Source organism: Amborella trichopoda, chromosome 12, assembly GCF_054954075.1.
Source record: "Amborella trichopoda isolate Santa Cruz 75 chromosome 12, AtrichopodaSantaCruz75HAP2 v2.0, whole genome shotgun sequence".
Taxonomy (NCBI): domain Eukaryota; kingdom Viridiplantae; phylum Streptophyta; class Magnoliopsida; order Amborellales; family Amborellaceae; genus Amborella; species Amborella trichopoda.
The window spans coordinates 34,071,503-34,092,675 of record NC_142347.1 but is presented as its reverse complement, the minus strand read 5'-3'; the positions used below and the strand labels follow the sequence as shown (position 1 = coordinate 34,092,675).

Genomic DNA, 21,173 nt, shown 5'->3' with positions numbered 1-21,173 from the left:
TTGATCAATAACTATGAGTCTAGAATGAAATATGAGAGATGTGTATGACTTATTCAAACATGTAAGCACAAAGGGAGTGTTCCGATGGAACCCGGGCTTAGTGACCATCCTCCCAATAATGTTAAGTAAGATGATGTCTTGTATGTGATGATGATCTCATGATAAAGTCTCCATATTTGCCAATAAAAAATGTTTTTGTCAGATTTTTTATAACCATTTTTTGGTCATGCTTTATTTTGGATAAAGTTATAAGATGGAATTTACGATTTGTTTTGTGTAGCTATAAACATGACATGGTAAGTAATTAAAGGTGAATGTGGTAAAAACAATTTATGAAGACTAAAACATGTATTTAAAATTAAATTGGATCATTTGTAAAAAAACCTAACTTTATGGATATAGTTTTGAGAAAACGAGGTCCACTAACTATTTGAGAAAAATCGTTTTAAAATCACTATGCTATTTTGTAATTATTGTTTGAAAAAATATACAATGTCACGAGTTTTGATATAAAAGAAAAACATTGGGTGTTGAAAATATTTTATGTACATGTGAAAATGTGTCATTAATATGTGCATTGTTTTTAAATAGCCACATGTATTGTCTCTTGTTTTCATAGTATCGATTATGTAACTAGGTTTTGAGTTATTTATGATCCTCTATTACTTAAAACCATGAACCATAGGGTATGTCATAGGATGACTATCTTGCTTGGTCTCCTTGACATGTGTTATGTGGATTATATAACTTAATTTGTATGGGTATACTACTAAGACGACTAGTGTGGTTGAATTTTTGTGGTTCATGAAGGTTTTTTCATATTGGGAAACCAAACATGCATTGATTTATTATTTGGTATGAGACTTGCTATACTACCTCATGACATAGCATGAGAATGATGAGATAATATTTCTTGTGTGTTATGTTTGAAGTGGGCCCATTCAAAATGTTGGAATTGGGTTTGCTTCCTTTTAGGCTATAGCAAAAGAAACAAAATCACATCTAACAACATGGGCCTAAATATCCTCACGTACTATTTAGACGCTATGCAAGAGTTAAAAGTTGCTTGTTTGGCAACTTGTTATAATTAGGAATAACATGCATTTCTTCACCATGATACTACTTTGAAATAACTTGGAATCACATGTTTTTTACATGATAAGAATTTCAGAGTAACATCTTTATATTATGATAAACTCTTATTTATCTTTTTTTTTATGTGTTATAAAAACCTTTCATGAGTGTTTACATACCCTTCAATCAAATATCAATTTTGTGAGACCAAATTGAAAAACTAGAAAAATTGGCCGAATTTTGAATAGTAAAAGGATTGGGGAATACATTTAGTAAATTAGACTATAAAATACGTTAGGACAGTGGAGGAGACTGAATAGGTATACTAGTTCAAGTTACTTTCTATTAATCTTTCTATATCTGCATCTTGCAATCAAATCTATTTGAGATTAATTATGTGGGGGCTTTGTTGAACTAGGCACAATCATTCTTATCTCTATCACAAGATCATGAAAATCTCATTAAATTTTCAATTAAATATCTATGTGGATCTTGCAATCAAATGTATAATTGTGGGGGATTTTTTTGAGCAAGGATTTTTCTGAGCTGGGATTTCGGGATTTGTTATCGAATAGTTTTAGAACAATCATCTCTATCTATATATCATGATTAAGAAAACTTCATTAACTTTTCAATTAATGCTTTCTATATCTACAACTCAGATGTAAGTTTCAAATTTATAACGCTTTCTATATCTACAAATTGGATGGAAGTTTCAAATTTGAGAAAACTCTAGGAAAATTCCAACTCATATGTATTATGGGATAAGATCAACCCAAACTTATATATAAGGATTCTTGATTTTCCTTTCTTTTCATAGAATAATTTAGACAGAGAGAGAGAAACCAGTAGAGTCATACGAAGAGATTTTTGTTCTATATTTTTTAATTGAGTTCATCACCTTATGATGAATCTTGTGGGGTTTTGTCCATTTATTAACTTGTAATCAAATATTTTTTACACAATGAATATAAATGCCATTGTTGTTTGTTGGGGTGGTTCGCTCTCTATATGTATAGTATGTGTAGAATTATGCGTCCTTTCTCCTATGTTCTTCACTAGTTCGAGATTATTAGACAATTTGTTTTCCATTCTCTTTGCTGGTTTATAGCCATTGTTGTTTCTTGTGGTGTTTCTCTATCTGTATGTACATAATTATGCATTCTTTCTTCTTAGTTCTTCACAAGTTCAGGCTTATTAATACAATTTGTTTTTCGTTTTCTCTTTGCTGGTTCAATCTGTGTTGTTATTGACTAAACAATGAAATCATATAAATTTTGCATTTTCAATTGTCTCATTATATAATTGTTTAACCAGAAAAATATTTTTTATCTTCTCCCTAATTTGATTTTGGGTGAAAGAGAGGGATTATAAGATCTTAACTCTCTCTCTTTCGCTCAGTATATGTCTATAAATTACATTAGCTATGTCTCTCTAAATTATGTTTGCTCTCTCCCTCTCTCTTAATTACACTCTATATCTCTAGATTACATTGTCTCTCTCTCTCTGGAACCCTTAATGACCATCACGGCTCTGTAAGTGTCGTGATGCCTCTTAATGACTATAATAGTTATTTAAGTGTCGTGATACCTCAAAACATTATATAGTCTATGGCCATCACGGTAGCGCGTCTACCATGATGTCTTCACAATCCTATTAATTGCTCTTGATATTGATAATTTGATAGAGCTTAGTATGTTTTTTTTTTTTTTTTTGTATTACATTTCTTAGCTTTTAGTTAAAAGAAACGGCTTGCTTGCAGCAAATACATGCTTCGTAAAGACACATGGTATTCTTTTATGCAAAAAAAGGGAAAGTATAAGATTGGAAACAAGCCAGATAGAAATACACTCAATGATTGTCTGCTCAGTAATATCAATGAAGTGATGCACAATGATATTGTGGTAGCCCGAAAGTATAATCTACTATTTCACATGAGTTCGATTGACACGAAGGCCCCCTGGCTTTTAAAAGAATATAGTATGCGCCGATGAGATTCTAAAATTGAAGAAATATGGTGAAGAGGTGAGAATCACAACATTTTTACCTCTTTTTATGAACTCTATTTTAGAAAAAAAATGACTACTTTCTTGCAATGGTTTTTGTCCTTTCCCTAAATTTTTATATATTTATGTGTTACTTCTCTCTTGTTCATACCAACCATTCATTTTCTCCTTCTAAGTCTTATCTTTCTTTGAATATTCATTTTCTCTTTCTAAGTCTTATCTTTCTTTGAATCGCTATGCCATATCCTTGTAAGCTTATGTTGTTTGTCTCTTTAACATTATGTGATCCACTGGTTTTCGATCTACTAGAAGCTGCAAAAGAACAACAAGCATGGTTTCCTGCCTGTATGAAGTTGCTTAAGAATACCAAAAATATAAATATAGCTCTTTTGTGTCACCAAACCACTTTTGTGTCAGCAAACCAGTCATGGCATTTATACAATATTGGCGGATTTTATAATTGAGAAAGTAAAGCTGATGAGGCTTTATAAAAAAGATCAAATACATTGATCTTATGAGCCAACCATGCTAATTTACAAACTTGATGCAGTTCCAACCTAATTAAATTAAGCTCATTTCATAAAATTACCAAGTGTTGAAAAATAACACTACTTAGATTTATACTTTGAGGGAAATAGTGTGCCTCATTTCCTAGGATCACAATGAGCGACTGGAAACTGGATAGCCCTATAAATTAGGAACACCCACAGTGTGACTGTTACATATATATATATATATAGTATGTCAAAACTCGGTGGTACGGGAGAAGTTAAGGACTAAAAGTGTAGAAGGAAACAATGCATATTATGGACGATAAATTTACTACTAAATTGTAAAATATACGAAATCATTTATAAAAACTGTCAACAGACATTGGCAAAACTTAAGTATCGAAACAATATATGCTATAAAATCCTTAGCAAATGAACTCTTAAAGCCCCCAAGTGTATTATAAGAAGGTAGGAAGAAGAAACCATAAATGGAAATAAAATGAAGCGATACTTTTATATCCCATCAAAGCAACTTAAAAAATATCCTTTCAAGAAAATAATATGAGAGCCTTGCAATCCATTATGACTCGCTAGTAAGCACATGCATTTGCATGATCCTATATAGAAAATTGGTCTAGCCATATTACATATTCAATGATGTAAATTTTAATATCTAGTCTAAAAGTCTAAACTAGCAACCAGATAAAGTGACTCTACCTCCAACTAATTCAATTAGAAGATTAAAAACTAACCGTAATATCTAGTACAATTATTGAAAGGGAAAAGTTTGTATAGAGCCGAGGCTCTAAACCATTAAATTAGAGCCTACCTAAAAATTTTCATTAAAATAGGTTGTTTTTATCCCCAAGTATCTTCAAATTGATCATCTCGACATCAAGATACATGGACATGAGAAAAAAATAGATTTCAAGTTTTGGAAATATTTGTAATGCATTTTTGGACCGTCAATTTTCAAGATTTTCAAGTTTTCATAAATCTATCTATCTACAATATTTTTTAAGCTTTAAACTTTATAAATAAAGATGAAAATATATTCTAAGACTAGCACAAAGATTTCCAATATTGAAACCACTTTTCTTGACACCATTTGATGGTAGGTTCTAATTTGATTGTTTAGAGCCTAGGCTCTATACAAACCGCACCCTTATTGAAAAGGATGTTAATATTTAGTAGAACAAAAATTATGTCAGATATGATGTAAAATGAATATTTACAAACATAAGGTTCTCAATAAAGTAACTCTAGGACATGGTAACCAAAAGTCCCAAGACTTGAGTGAAATGAAGCCTAGCCAACTATATTTGGAGTCTTGTTTGAAAGGTTCAAATCTGCAGTTTTGACTTTGGAGTATTCAAATAGAATGACAGTATGCGATTTGACATCTCTGTAAGTGCTAGATAGTTGTACCTTATCATGTAAGTATTTGAGTCCCCCTATAGCATCAACAACAATTTTAATTCGTTGTATCTAATCAAGCATTGGACCAGACTAGGCTCCTTGAAATACCTTTCTTTTTGCACATACAATAAAATTAGAACTAGAAACGAGTCTTTTTAGGTAGAACTGAATGTATATTTATAGCAATAGAGTAGCTACAGACAAACAAGAATGTGAAATGTAAATTTAAAGTGCAATGCAAGATATCTTTTAGAAAACCTAATACATGGAGGTTTCCTCAAAATGGTAGCACACAACTCAACCATGCTGTCATGTATCAAACTTGAGACCATAGAAATATTGGGATACACAAAAACTACATACAAAAAGTTATAAATGTTAAAAAGTGAGGAAAAAATTAACAAATAACTAATATTATGAAGTATACTCCCTCAATATGCAGACAAGTCATAAGGCCACTATTAACTTAAACTTTCACATAGAGAGAGTCAACAAAATATACATGAATTAAAACTTCGCATTCGATTCAGGGTCATCCAAAACATCAAACTTCTTTATTGCCGCAACATTTCCATTATTTAGAATCTCATAATAGGCTTACACATAGGATCTCAATACTCAAATATGACCCGAAATTGTTAGTTTTCTCATCGCAAATAATTGTTAACTTACTTTCCAAAAAAAACTATTAACTTCTATCTTTTTCTTCTCCTTTCATTTTCTTTGGCTTACACATCAGTTTAATATAGCTACATAGATTGTGTGTTCAAATTGCATGACTTGTGCGTTTTGATTGTGGATTGTAGGTGATTGAATGGGTGCTTTGTAAAGTTTATAAAGATTTGAACAGTGGCAAGGATTGTAGGTGATTGAATGAGTACTTTATAAAGTTTATAAAAATTCCAACAGTGGCAAACACAATGCTAATAAACAAAATAGTCTCATATCCAAAGCTAAAAGACAAAAACGAATCACCAACACCACAACAAAGTCTTTAAATTATGACGTCCCTCAATTGGAAAAGGTTAAGTGTGATGGGGGAGACACAAAGTGATGAGATCAATACAAAAGAGGTGATACAGGTGTTGAGGGCAGATGCAAAAGAAGAGGAGATACAAAGTGATGAGATTGATGCAAAGGAAGAGATACAAGATGATGAGATAGCCGCACTCATATTGGCTTATTGTCGTGAGTTTTCTTCTAATAATTCGGAGTACAAAGTGAGGAGATGAGATAGTCGCACTCATATCGGATTATTGTCGTGAGTTTTCTTCTAGTAATTTGGAGATACAAGGTGAGGAGATACAAAGTAGTGAGATAGATGCGCTCATATTAGATTACTATTGTGAGTTACCTTCCAGTAATTCAGAGATACACAATGATGAGATAAATGCACCCATCGTTTTTAGTAGTGGGTTCCCTTTTTGTAAATCAAATGACCGTAATTTACATGCTTCGACATAATTAATAGGAAAAGAAAATCAAGGTAATGACAGTGATTTACATGCTTCGACAAAATTAATAGGAAAAGAAAAATCAAGGTGATGGGATTTCAAGGTCTTATTATGATGAGCCCTATAATGGTATATATAATTCATATGCTTTAACATATTACAAAGAAGAAAAGAATCCCTGGCATCCTTATAAGCCAAATTTGGATGACTCACACTACTATATTTTAATGGATTAACCCCATCAAAGACACGTTAGACTCAATCCCTTTCCTTGCACAATGGGCCTTCCTTGCACAATGGGTATGGCGTCGGAGGTAACTTATTTTGGTATGTTTGGGAATAGTTGGGCTCATGTTGGAGTTGGGCTCATGTTCGAGTAGCTAATTTTGGTCCTTCCTCTACACTGGGGAATGAGCATATTCATTTTTAAGAGTTTCTATCTACTGTTATAAATTAATGTCTAAGTTCCCATAATCGAAGATTTGTTTTCCTAACTTTTAAGATCAGTAGAGCACCAAAGAAATTCCACTGAATACGATATTCAACAGTTTATACATTGCATGCATTAAAAAAAAGAGAGAGATCATATGCCAACTCATTTGACTGTCATTGGGTACTTTATATTTACATTGTTGTATTAAAGCACCAAAGAAATTCCACCAAGTATGATACATTGCATGCATTAAAAAAAGAGAGGTCATATGCCAACTCATTTATGACATATTTGACTGTCATTGGGTACTTTATATTTACATTGTTGTATTTGCACCAACAAGGCACAAATAGAAGAGTAAAAGATTTACATATTTGATTTTAAAGGTTCATCTCATTTGTCCCCCAAAAACGTCAAAACACTTTATTTTTATTTTTTTTAATCACTTGCACCCAATTGGGAGACCTGGAATATCCTTCTTTCTATAAGCCACCCCGTTGTCTACGAGAAAGACTTGGAACAGTTATGCATAGATATTAGGAACTTTCACAGTTTGGACATTTATGCTCAATCTCCATAAAAATTATTGGAAATGACTTCCATCTACCTACATTCACACGCAAAGTCAAATTTGTTTAGAAAATTTGTCACACCTAGTGTATCAACAATTAGCATTTCACTTTCTGTTTTTTTTCTTCACGGGATTATTATATCACTAGAGTCCTAGTTAATATGGGGTAAATATTATTTTCTTTGATGTTAGCCTATTTCAACAAATGACTTATTTTTATCAAATTTTTAAGTAGTTGTTCCTAATAAGAAAAGAGGTTATCCAAAAGTTTGGCCATATTTTTTAAGGTAACATCTGTCTAACAATCTGATCCCATCCCTTGTGACGATGGTATCATGATTGTATTCCTAAAGTTTTAATGTAGGGGATGAGATTGTCATAAACTTATAGAAAAATATTCAAACAGTTTGTGTGTTCTCCAAAATATTGTCACTAAGAGATTGAACTAAGGACCTTTCAATTTTAAACAGTTAGATCTTCGTGTCAATAAAATATTGGAATTCAATTTTGCTTTTTAAAAAATTATTTGGTAATTCTTAGGAAGATCTCAAAAATTTCAAATAAATAAAAACATCTCTAAAATAGTTCTTTCTCTATGGGAGTTAGTTGTGCATTATGCTCCAACAAGAGCATGCTATATACTAAATTTAAGATTTTGGAATGACTATATGAATTTATATGACTATCCGAATTTATATTTAATTCACAAAGCTAAAAATTCTCAAGAAGGTAACGCTAAATTATCTAAAAGAGATATCTAAATCCTATGTTTTAGGATTTTCTTTTTTGCCCTTTTTCCTAATTGAGTCTAACTCATGTTTGTCTTATTTGAACCACTTTTTCTTATGGTGTATATTGTACTCATATAAACAAGGGTTAAATATATGGGTGAAATGAGGGGTCTATATAAATTTTTATTTAGAACCGATGGTTATCTCTCTCTCCTTTTTTTTTTTTTTTTTTGAGCACGCACAAAGGATTGTGGGGCTGACAAGATCTATGATGGCAGTAGCTGTCTAGCCCCATTCATCTCATACTCCTATAAATCAATCGCGTACATGCACATGCACACATACACACACATATTTCACGATGTAGTTGTATACTAAGAGATATAAAATTGTATTTTTAGGAGTTGTATATATGGCGAAAAGATCTTGTTAGACCATTAGCTGACAGCTACAGTATAAGTCCAATTACCTAGATTGAATCTGGACAGATCTAATGGTCACGATTGCATTTTGTATTTGAGTTTTAATTTTTTTTTTCTAAAAATCCAAATCACTTGAAATTTTGAGTGTCGATTATTTAAAACTAGAAAAATCTAATAAAAATATTTTTAAAAAATATTTGTCATAAACAAAATAACCAAAATACCCATAAAATTTTTAAGGGGTATTTTGGTTAATTTATTTTTTACAAATTATTTTTTAAATATTTTTATTAGGTACACATTGGTGAGAAAAATAGATGCTCAAAAGTTCATATGATTTGAATTTGTAGAAAAAATAACAAAATTATATTATGAAATGGGTTGATTTTGGCGTTCTAAAGAGGTGGCCTAGAGAGAGAAAGGTATGGGGTAGAGAGAGAAAGGAGTTTTCTGCCCAATTTATTTTTGGACACTTAGATGAGTAGTGTAATAACTTTTTGTTTAAAGGTATTTTAAGTAATTAGTCAAAGATAAAATAGAAATTCCTAATAGAAACCAAAACATTTATTAAACAATAGTGGACAATGACATCACCGACTGGTGTGTGACATCACCCACAAGACGTATTTATTGTTTTTTAACTACTACTAGAATGCCATTATTTTTTTATAAAAATATCCATTCTGCCTTTCTAAATGACAAAAAAAACTTTTATATTATAATACCTACATGTCCAAAAATATTGAGGACTTTAAGGATAAACACCACCAAGTGGTGATGCGTAATAATATATAATGCATAATATATAGAGAAAAGATGGGATTAGCCCACTAGCTCATATAAACATATGAGTCCAACGGTTTAGATTGAATCTAGGTCGATCTGATGATCACGGATGTCCGGTATTGAATCTGGACCGATCTAATTATCACATTTTTATTTCGTAATCGAAATTTAATTTTTTTTTCTAAAAATTCAAATTACTTGAAGTTTGGAGCGTCTATTATTCAAGAATATTAGAATCTAATAAAAATATAAAAAACTAATTCGTATAAATTAAATTAACCAAAATGCCCCTGAAAAGTTTTGGGGTACTTTGGTCAATTTATTTTATGTGAATTAATTTTGTTAATATTTTTATTAGGTGCGTCTTGATGAAAAGAGTTTATGCTCTAAATTTCATATTATTTGGATTTATATAAAAAATATTAAAATTATATTACTGATATACAGTCCTGACCGTCAGATCGGCTCAGATTCAATCTGGGCCATTAGGTTTATACTATTCTATCAGATAGTGGGCTCACCCTAGCATCTTTTATATATATATATATATATATATATATATATATATATATATATGGGCTATGATCTAATGCAACGGTTGTATCATAATATAATACAATGACATTTCTAGAAAACCATATTTGTGGTATTCGTACGACTCAAAATTTTGCACACACAATCTCTTCATCTCAATAATTAATCCTCAAAAAAATAAATTCAATTTGAACCCTAGATATGATCAAAATGAGTCATCTTCAAAAACGAATTTAGACCAATTATTTGGTGAATTTCAAGATCTTAGCCTTTATAAACTCAAAATCATTTTTTTCTTTTTTAACATTGTTTATATAATCATAATCAAGTAATCCAAAAAAATGGAAATGAAAAGAATCCTTCTAAGGCCTAGATCTAAGCATCTTAAAAAAACGAACGGCCTGTATTAATTGGACTAAAAAAATACTTTTTAGGTTGTGTTTTCAAATCTTTCTTTTTTGTGATTGTCCATTAAAATTAAAAGAGTGTATATTTCAAATTTTGGATAAAAAAGTGTCTATAATATGGTTTTTAAAGGTTGTTGCATCGTATTACTATACAATCATTCCCTAAAATCATTGCCCATATATATATATATATATGGGAATAGTCTTTCGAAGGCCTATAGGCGATAGGGAACAATATTTCCGCCTCCTTATATCCACCATCCTTTCAAATTAAATAAAATCGTAGGGATTTTATTCGATTTAAAAATCCCTCTCCACCATCCTTTCAAATTAAATGAAATCGTGGATCTGATTCGCTTTAAAAATCCTCGCGCCAAAAGCTTCCAATAAATTTCAACCATACCCCTTCCTCCTGCGTGCTCTGCGAACCTGAGAGCTTCACTGAGAAGCTCCCTCTCTCTTGCTCGCCATCGTCCCGGGCGACTACAATTGCTCTGCATCCTCTTTCTCTAAATTTCATCCTCTCTCCCTCCTCATTCGCTCTAGGAATTTCAGCCATACCCCCTCTTCGTGCGTGCTTTGCGAACTAGAGAGCTTCACTGGGAAGCACCCTCTCTCTTGCTTGCCATCGTTTCTCCGGGCGATTACAAATGCTCAGCGTCCACTCTCTCTAAATTTCAGCCGCTCTACCTCCTCATTCGTTCTAGTAAGCTCATTGTGGCTTCTGGCATCTCAAGGAGGTAGCTCGCTGAAAAAAATCCAACCCAAGACGACTCAGGATTAGGGCACTTTGGTCTCTTAGGTATTATGGTGGATGGACGGTATCGAACATATATTTCTTGGGCTTTACTGGAGTGGTCAAAATCGGAGGCATTCGTATTGGGGCACTCTCTGAGATATATAAGGCATGCGATTACTATTCAGGCAAGTAAAATTGTTGCGTTGCTATTTTGGTCTTTTTTGACTGATCATTTTGCAATACTCTGCACCATCTATTATTTTTCTTGTAGTAGTAAGGTTAGCTCCTCTTCTGCCCAATATTTGTTCCATCATGTTCGCTGAGAGTTGTTTTGATTATGAACGGTATGGTGCTTTATTTGGCTTTTGATTTCCTTAAAATTCCATTGGAGCTGTATAGTTGTTTTAACATGTATTTCCCTTGAAGTAATCTGGTATATTGTCAAATGAGCAGGACATTATGGTAGGACTCCTTATAATAGCAATGACATTTGGTCTATATATCATGTGCGTCAGTATGATGTTTATAAGCTCATGCAAATTGAGGAGAAAATTGATATATTTATTTCACATGATTGGCCTCTTGGCATCACTGACCACGGGAACTATAAGGAGCTTATTCGACAGAAGCCTTTTTTTTGAGAGAGAGAGGTAATTTGTACTTACTCTTGAGGTATATTCAGTGCCCTGGACATGATTATAAATCTCAAGTTTTGAATTTATAGTGTTTTATTTATTTATTGTTTGAATATTACATATTCAAAATTAGTTGATAATAATATCAACACATTCATTTTGGTATTGATTTATTTAATATTCATTCACCTGTTCCACTAAGTTTGCTTTATTCTTTTGTTTCATGTTTTACATAGAAAAGCAAAAGATTGTGGAGGTGTAAATATTCAACCTGGAATTTTAAATTACTTTATTGAGTTTAGGCTTTTAGATTGCATCTCCATTGCAATCTGAAAAAACTGCTTTCCACTAAATGGTAAAAATTGCAATTTGTTGCCTGGCTTGATACATGGGAGAGCCTGGAAATTTCTTGTGTCAAGGAGTTGTGTGTGTCGAGGCTTTAGGCATCACTAATGAGAAAGAGAAGCAAGAACACAATACAGTTGCTGAACTCTAGGAAAGGAGAATTATGGGTGGAGATGAAGATGGAGAGGATAAGATGAATTGACGAAGAGAAAGCATGAGCTCCTTTGCAGCTGGATTCTTCAAGCGTTACATGGCAAAAATAGGGTACCATGGGTATATATATCCTCCATTAGAAACAAGAGGAAATTGTGAATCTTTAAAGATATTATGAAGACCATTCAAGTCCAATTCACTGCACAAGCAAAAATATGTCAAGCACTCCTCAAACTCTGATTCTAGACCAGAGTATGTGCAAACTTAGACCAATATTTTCGTGGTATCAAGCACAACTCATGACTGCATGAAACAGTGTTAGAATCTTGAGCCTAATTGTGACTCAGAAAAATTGAAGTGTTGAGCCTGTCTTCCCTACACTTCTGTAGGACTAGCATTCTTACAAAAGTAGATTAAACGGCAACCGTAAAATAATGATATAGAATAATGACGAGTCCCTATGGATGCTCTTGTCCCTTATTCTGGAGTGGACAACTGCTACAGATCTTTAAAGATTTGCTTCCTATATCAGCTGTGTTGGATGTGGATGACTTTGAGTAGCTTCTCGCTTTCATATTTAAGTGTTGGATCAGGAATGTGCTTTTCAATAGGTTATCTTGGTTCCTCTTCTCTTCATCTGCGGATCATCTTTTGACCCAAAGAACTCAATTGTATTGCATGACAAGTGTGCCAATTAATCCTTTCCCAACTTGAATGACACTTGTGGGAATGGTCTTGAGGTGATAGCCAATCTCTCAAGATGTAGGGGCTTTTAATTCTCGACTCTATGGAAAAATAGTAGAAAATAAGATTTCTACATCTAAAATTCAGCAATTCTTGGAGGATCTCAAAGCTAGTTTTCTGAGGTCTAGAAGAGGCAAAATTTCTTGGAAATTTGGGTAGTAGCCATGAAACTAAGATTGAAAAATTTATTGCCAAAGGACCTTGGCAGTATCAATACAAAATGTATCAAACAGTGGGGTTCTTGGATAATATATGCCTTGAATGTAATAATATGTTCATTCTTGGGATCATCTTCCTCTTCTGATTTCTTCACTTATTTATTTATTTTCACTCTTGACCTTCATTCCTCCAGCAGTTAAGGCATGTTGAACTATTGAGGAAGATCTGCTGGCATAAAATGTTCATGTTTAGCTTGTGTTCTAACTATTTCCTGAAAGCAATTTCTCTAATGTAGCTCACTTATTTGTATGGTAGATTATTGTGACAATGAACTTTTGATAATGAACTATCAAGGCAAGTACAAAGCTCGTCAACAGTATTTCCAACTATTATTACATTCGAAATTTTCAATACTTCATATGGAATCTGACATAATCTATTTTATTATATTTTTTCTTTTTACAATATAATTCTCTGTTTTCAACTCTTTTGGTATGGATATCTAATATGTTTATTTTCTTTCTTATCAAAATATGACAGAATTCTTCCTTCTGTACTTGCGTTGATGGATTTTCTGATGAAATACCATCTAACTCTTCATACTTTCCATTCTCTTAGCTAACACAATGTGAGAATTATTGCAACTTGGGGAATCCCTACATAAGAATATCAATATCTCCCTTGTAATTAAGTTTCTAGGAAGCAAGATTTCTTAGATTTTGTTTTGTGGATTTAGACATGTTTTCTGTTAATAATTTCAGATTCGGGAGAAAAGCCTGGGAAGTAAACCTGTAGTAGAGATGCTCGAGAAACTGAAACTGGCATATTGGTGCTCTGGTCATTTGCATTGCAAATTTCCAGCTATTGTCCAATATGGGGAGGATGGTCTCATCACAAAATTCCTTGCGCTGGATAAGTGTCTCCTGCAAATTTTTGCAGGTTGCCTTGAAGTACTATATTGCCTTTAAGTAATCAAAGAGTATGAAAAATATTCTTTGGAAACTATAAGCCACATTTTGATCTTCCATCTATTGTCGACAAATACATCAAGAAGATGCTTTGTCACATGGAGAAGTTCATCACACATTCAATCTCATTCCCAGAGATCAATACGACTTTTGAATACACGCTCAAAGGGACGGCCTTCGCTACATCATTCGAATGGAAGAGTGAAACTTGAAAAAGCAAAAAGAAATAAATTACTTATTGGTGGTTGAATCAGCTCATTTGGGTTACCTTTTTTTAAGCTTTATTTGTATATGATTGTTTCCTATTTCATGATGTTTTTAGCCTCTTTGTATCTTTCCAATAGTTTGTAAATGATTGTAATTGGTTGTTGTTTAATTTATGGTAATCTTTTGTGAATCAAATTCTCTGGTTTATGGTATTATTCAGTTTGTCGTTTTCTTTTTGAGACAAAATAATAAAAAGAGAGAGAGGGAGGGAAATCTGGTTATCAACTACAATGAAATAATATAAGCTCATTTATTTGGTTGAGATGAGAGAGAGAGATCATTCAAATCCGAGGCCTATGAGAGAGAGCAGGTTATCCATACAACGTGAAAATGTATCAAACGCTCAACATAAAAAATAAAACAAAGTAAGAACTGTGGGTATATAAATGCATTTCACTATCTAAGTAAACCCATATTGCACACGTTAATAACATACATGGAAAAGAAAGACATGTCACATATATGTTATCAAAAAGTCACCAAATAGGTTTTTAAGATGTCCCATAAAGAGGTCCTTTACATGCCACCATAAAGGGGTCCTTTACATGCCCGTACAATTACATGAATACTGAATATTCACATAATCCCTAAAGTCAACTACAAAAAGGGGTATTTACATGTCTCCAAAATTCAAAAATTTAGTCAAGTCGTTTACATGCCTCATAAATAGGTCTTTTACATGCCCGCAAAATTCAGTGAATATTGACATAACCCCCAAAGTCAACTACAAAAAAGGGTTTTTACATGTCTTTAAATACATGTGCAAACAAACCTCTGCAAGTTGCCATATCCTCGATGTGAATGCAGTATCGCAATTTGTCATGTCCTCCGTGCAATTGCAGCCCCTTCATTTGTTATGGTCTCCACTCGGTTTGAGGTCCTCAGTAGCTCTATAAGAGAAAGATGTATTGTAAATCCAATACGTAAAACAGAAGATAAATGAAAACTAAAGTTAAATAGAAGCAATTATGTTTATTATGTTTAATACATAAAGCAAAGAAGCACTTACATCCCGCACGCTGTCACCAGATAATTACATCAGTCATGTCCACTCTTATTACAAACTTTACACTTCCTTTTAGTGGGTGGCCTTTCCTCCGACTGTTTCTTTTGTGTAGAAGCTGTTGGCCCTTCCTCTCATGAAGGTTTAATCCTTTAGTCCTTGGTCGTCCAACTGCTCGTGCACATGGTGGATCGAGTACAAGGGGGGAGGCATCAATTAATCTAATACTGCCACATACTTCATTTTCTGCAGCACTACAATAAGTGGAGGCTAATGGTGCATGTGTATTCGACAAAGACTCTTTTATTACATTGACCTCCTCAACTAACTTAAAGAAACCCAACTTCATTTTTTCAAATAGATCATCATTGTCAATCATATTTTTCAATGTGTTTGGTATCTTTTGATGAGAGAAATTGAATCTAGTCTTGTTGGGAGTTGTGAGAATATGATTATGTTCTTTTACAAACTTCGTAATAACCCATCTTTGCTTCTCATTCTTCTTAATACGGATCTTTGCCTGACATCCACATTTTGTGTGGGGCTGAGCATTTTCACTCCCATCATACATCTCACTACGAAACTTTGCCTACAACATTGTATAATCTGACCAATTTTTTCACCATGTTTCCATATGGTCCTTCCCTTTCTTATACCAAACCCATAATCATAAGCTTCATCTTCGTCAGTAAATTCCATTCCCATTGCCGGTTTGATACTTGCACCTCTTGCTAGGGCTGCCTCTGCATCTATAAGTATAAGATCTCCTTCTCCATCTATTGCAACTATATCCTCATCAAATGGAAAATCACGACAAGCTTCATCTACCATAACCTGAGCACCACACTCGTGCCCATTTTTTGAACTAGTAATGTCGACAGGAGAGGAAGGAGATGCTGATGTTGAGGCGTCCATGACACATGAATAGTATACCTGTTTGGTTTATATGGTCAACAATTAGAAGCAAGTGGGAGAACACATAAATATGATAGAAGAATCATACTTCAAAAAAATTAAAAAAATTCTTTCATGGATGCTATGAATTAAAAATATCAAATACAAATACTCCAAAAAATAAAAAAAATAAACGAGAACCATTGTTCATTCTCAAAACCATAGTTGTCCAATTTGTTATGTGATATTGTCATAATTTTTTATTTACAAACTTATTCATTGATTTACAAAAAAAGCCATATATGAACTCAAATTTCAGTAGGGATTTCTTTTGTTTTACGATGAATTATAGACTATAAATCAAGCATTAACAACATAGAAATTCAAATATTCGGGGGAAAATGAGTAATAGAAAATAAGTGATATGGGAATCCTTTTTTTGGTTATTATAATCTTTGTCCATTTTGGTTTGTGAATTTGTCATAGTTTTTTATTTACAAATATATTTATTGATTTAAAAATAAAAAAATAAAAAGCCATATATGCTGAGGGAAAAAAGAACTGAAATTTCAGCAGGATACTTTATGGCTTTACTCAGAAAACTCAATTTCCAAATCAAAGTTAGGATTTTTCTGGTGACTTACATACTATAAATTAAAGAAATTGTTCATGTGTGAGGTATTTTAAACTGTTTTTCTATGGTCATTAACTCTACTGTTTACATAAAATTCCTGCACACAATACACACATATAATCCCCAATTCTGCCTGATAAATGTTTTTGAAAATGTTAATTACTCGAGGCCCAACATACCGATTTAGTGCCAATATGATTGTGCTTGGATGCGGTGCCCCATCCTTTTGGGCCCCGTACTGCAATCAAACAGTTGTCATGCTTTCATGTGCTAAATCCAAAAAAAAACTATATATGAACTCAAATTTCAGCAGGAGGGAAAAATTAACTGAAATTTCAGCATGAATTTTTATGGTTTTACTTAGAAAACTAAATTTTCAAATTAAAGTTAGGATTTTTCTAGTGATTTACAAACTATAAATCGAAGAAATTGTTTGCTACTCACCGATTTCACTACCCTAATCCTGAGTCGTCTTGGGTTGGGTTTTTCTCAGCGTGTTGCCTTCTTGAGATGCCAGCAGCCACAACGAGCTTACTAGAGTGAATGGGGAGGTAGAGCCGCTGAAATTTAGAGAGAGAGGATGCAGATCATTTGTAATCACCCGGAGAAACGATAGCGAGCAAGAGAGAGAGTGCTTGTGAAGCTCTCTGGTTCTAGAGCACGCAGGAAGAAGGGGTTTGACTGAAATTCCTAGAGCGAATGAGGAGGGAGAACGGGTGAAATTTAGAGAGATGATGCAGAGCATTTATAGCTGCCCGAAGAGACGATGGCGAGCCAGAGAGAGGGAGTTTCGCAGTGAAGCTCTCTGGTTCGCAGAGCACGCAGGAGGAAGGGGTATGGCTGAAAATTATTGGGGTTTGAAGCTTTTCAGCCAATGGCGTGTGGGATTTTTAAAGCGAATCAGAGCCCTACGATTTCATTTAATTCGAAAGGACGGCGGATATACGGAGACAAAAATATTGTTCCTCGCCTCCTTGGGTATATATATATATATATATATATATAGGAAAAAGATGAGATTATTCTACTAGTTTACGTATGCCCAACGATTCAATTTGAATCTAGGTTCATCTGACAATCACATGTATATGGAAGTCTTTGAATTTTATTTAATTTTTTACATATCCAAATCAATTGAAATTTTAGGTGTGGGTTATTCTCATCAAAGCGCACCTAATAAAAATCTAAAAAAAATCATTCGTGAAAAATAAAATGACCAAAATACTTTCCAAAACTTTTCAAGGGTATGTTGATCAATTTATTTCGTGCAAAATATTTTTTTGATATTTTTTCGAAGATTCACCTATTTTTGATGAACACTCGTCTAAAATTTTAAGTGATTTGGATTTGTAGAAAAAAAACTAAAATTTAGAAACTACTGGACATCCGTGATCGTCAGATCGGCCCAAAATCACTCTAAGACGTTGGGCTCATATGTTCAAATGAGCTAGTGGGCTAATCCCATCATTTTCCCATATATATATATATATATATATATATATATATATATATATATATATATATATATATATATATATATATATATATATATATATATATATATAGAAAAATGTTGCGATTAGCCCACTAGCTCATATCTATATATGAGCCCAACGACCCAGATTGATTCTGAGCCAATCTGACAGTCACGATCTCATTTTGTATATAAATTTTAATTTTTTGACCCTTGGAAGGCTAAGCTTAAAAGACCCTTGCGAACAAAAAAAAAAAAATCTCTCCACACTATTAGTGGCCCTCCCTAAGTTCCTATTAGTGGTGAGGTGCTCATAAAGAATGGAAATATATAGAGTGGAGCTCTAGTTAATCATATATTCTCCAAGTATCCTTCCCTAGGACCTAGGTGCCCTTTTTTAACTTTAACGCAAGTTTTGGGGTTCTAAAAACCCTTTGAAAAATAGTTTTGATACATGGACACATACACTTGTGGTATGAAGTATTGTCAATAAGCATGCAAATAAGGGAAAAGTTTTTATGTTTCTCCTACAACATACAAAATGTATACTTCTCCTTTTATCCAGATGTTCAAATTAGATCAAGTGAACCACTAACCATTTAATCTAGATCCAACGCCTCACATAATTTTATTTTTAATTTTTTTTCCTAATAATTATATAAATATAAAATTTGGTACATGCCATCATCTCAATGGGACACACCTAAATATAATATGAAAAAAATATTTTTGTTAAATTACAATGACCAAAATATCCTGAAAAGTTTTTAAGCATTTTAGTCATTTTATTTTATTGAGAATTTTTTTTATATTTTTTATAGGTGCGAGTTCAAGAGAAGATTGGACGCCCAAAGTTTGGTATCAAAATGTTTTGTATAAAAACAATTAAAAATAAAATAGTATAAAAAATGACATTGTGATTGGGGCCATCTAAGCCATTCGTTTAGGGTGGATGGTTGGATAGGGAAAAGTATATAAGTTTTATGCTGTAGAGGAAATATAGAAAGCTTGCCTGCATACAATAATAAAGAAACGTATATGAGACTATTTATTTTTGAACAGATCACAATTAATCTTGACAATTAGATGTAAAATGAGATGGATATATTTATTCCATTGACGAAGCTCAAACTTTAAAAAAAAAAAAGTTTGATGGTTTGTAATTTATTGTGATGAGCTTGTATCAAAGGCATATGGTCGCATGTATACAATTCCAAAGTAAAAACATAGTGTAAGATGGTTTAAGTGAGCACATGATGTGGCTTACGTCACATGTAATGCGCCTTGAGACTGCAACTCAGACAAGGGCGTAATTGGGGTGAATTGGTCCTCTGACCTTGGAGAGTTTTAGAAACTATTTATGTATGCTTTCAAGGAAAATATATGATTGAAATAATCCTAAAGCATGGACTTCTACTCAAATTTATTATTATCCAAACTACTATTGTAAAAGTTACCTGAATAACAATGGGAAATAATAAGCATAAATTAATCAAACCCCTTAAAAAATTGTAGTGAATGGAGACATCTATACAAATAGGCACAGCGATCTAAGGCCATCAATTTTTAAAACCAACCATGTGAATGAGATCTGAGTCCATTACTCAGCATGCAATGAGAAAGAAAAATAATGGAAGTAATCAAGTGACTTACTCGAGCTGGGCCCATAGGCCCGACACCGAGAATTAGGCCCGAGTTAGATCAATGTGTTTGTATACCGACTACTTCTGACTTGAAGAGATGGCATTCAAAGTCCATCAAACATTGTATTTGATACTGATTTTCCTTGATTGATATAGTGGAATTGGCTCAAAAAGAGGGTGAAGTTGCTAAGAGCTGAGAGTCGGGGTTCACTTCTAAGGTTCATCATAGGTTGGTGCATGGAGAGTTTTGAGTTGTTCAGGGTTCAAAGCATGTAGGCTAAGGTTCCTATGGCTTTTAAGTCTCTCTAGGGTTGCCGGCCTGTGAATTAAGGTTAAGGTCTTCTAGGAGGGCAAAATGGTCAAAAGGGATCTAGGTTTCGAGGTTTTGAACTTAAATCACCTCTAAAGGGTTATATATAGACCTATATGGTGTTAGTGCCCAACAAGTGATGGCCAATCTAGGCCATCCATCTGTCTACACCACAACACATGCCGTTTCGCTGGCAACGCGTTTCACATTGCGGTCATGTTGTGGCAGTAGTGAGTAGTGGTTCCTGTTACACGTCTTGTATTACCGTTAATGTGTGAGTTTTTGGGACATTTTTTTATTTTCAACAAGATGATAAGAACAACTTTAATGCAAGGATGAATGGAGAAAAAGTAACATGAGAACGTAATTATAAGAATAAAAGTGACATACAAAATTGCATGAACTATCGAGTGATAGGTACATAGAGAGTTTGCTGAAAAAAAAATGAGTCTCTAGAGGATATATGACATTGTGAGTGATATGTACGAGATAGTGCTAACAAGTGTAAGGACAACTAGTCGAGAGACAAGCTAGTTTTCAATTACAAAATGGGTCAATGTTGAGCTGATATCTCTTTATTTTTATCATGGACGAGTTAACTAGGCATCCACAGGATGATGTTTCACTGTGTGTATTGTTTGCGGATGATATAGTTTTGATTGATGAAACTAGAGACCAGATCAACACAAAGTCAGAACTTCAGAGGGATGTTCTAAAATCTAAAGTATCTGAAGTTCTAGAATCTAAAGATTTTAAGACTAAGATAGAATATATGAAATTCAAGTTTAGTAATAGTAAGACTAGAAACGAGGTAGTAGTTAAGATTGATGGCGAAGAAGTACCTAAATTCGAGTCGATAACCATGCATAGAATTAGA

At 33.1% G+C, this 21,173-nt stretch overlaps 3 long non-coding RNA genes across 6 annotated transcripts; 2 read left to right on the top strand and 1 right to left on the bottom strand.

The window, feature by feature from the left end:
* Nucleotides 1-939: 939 nt before the first annotated feature.
* LOC148779539 (uncharacterized) lies at nt 940-6,977 on the top strand. Its single transcript, XR_016046272.1, has 2 exons — nt 940-3,099; nt 5,797-6,977. It is a non-coding gene; the product is annotated as an uncharacterized LOC148779539 (long non-coding RNA).
* Nucleotides 6,978-10,796: 3,819 nt separating this feature from the next.
* Nucleotides 10,797-14,473, top strand: LOC148779538 (uncharacterized). Its single transcript, XR_016046271.1, has 2 exons — nt 10,797-11,717; nt 13,865-14,473. It is a non-coding gene; the product is annotated as an uncharacterized LOC148779538 (long non-coding RNA).
* A 304-nt stretch (nt 14,474-14,777) lies between these two features.
* LOC110006963 (uncharacterized) lies at nt 14,778-20,374 on the bottom strand. Of its 4 annotated transcripts, XR_016046270.1 has the most exons (5): nt 19,997-20,374; nt 17,314-17,429; nt 17,049-17,107; nt 15,348-16,274; nt 14,778-15,228 (listed from the first exon to the last, which is right to left on the bottom strand). It is a non-coding gene; the product is annotated as an uncharacterized LOC110006963 (long non-coding RNA). The 4 variants fall into 4 exon arrangements; XR_002280383.2 differs by lacking the exon at nt 19,997-20,374 and having other exon boundaries at nt 17,049-17,139; nt 17,314-17,843; XR_002280382.2 differs by lacking the exon at nt 19,997-20,374 and having other exon boundaries at nt 17,314-17,843.
* Between the last annotated feature and the right edge of the window lie 799 nt (nt 20,375-21,173).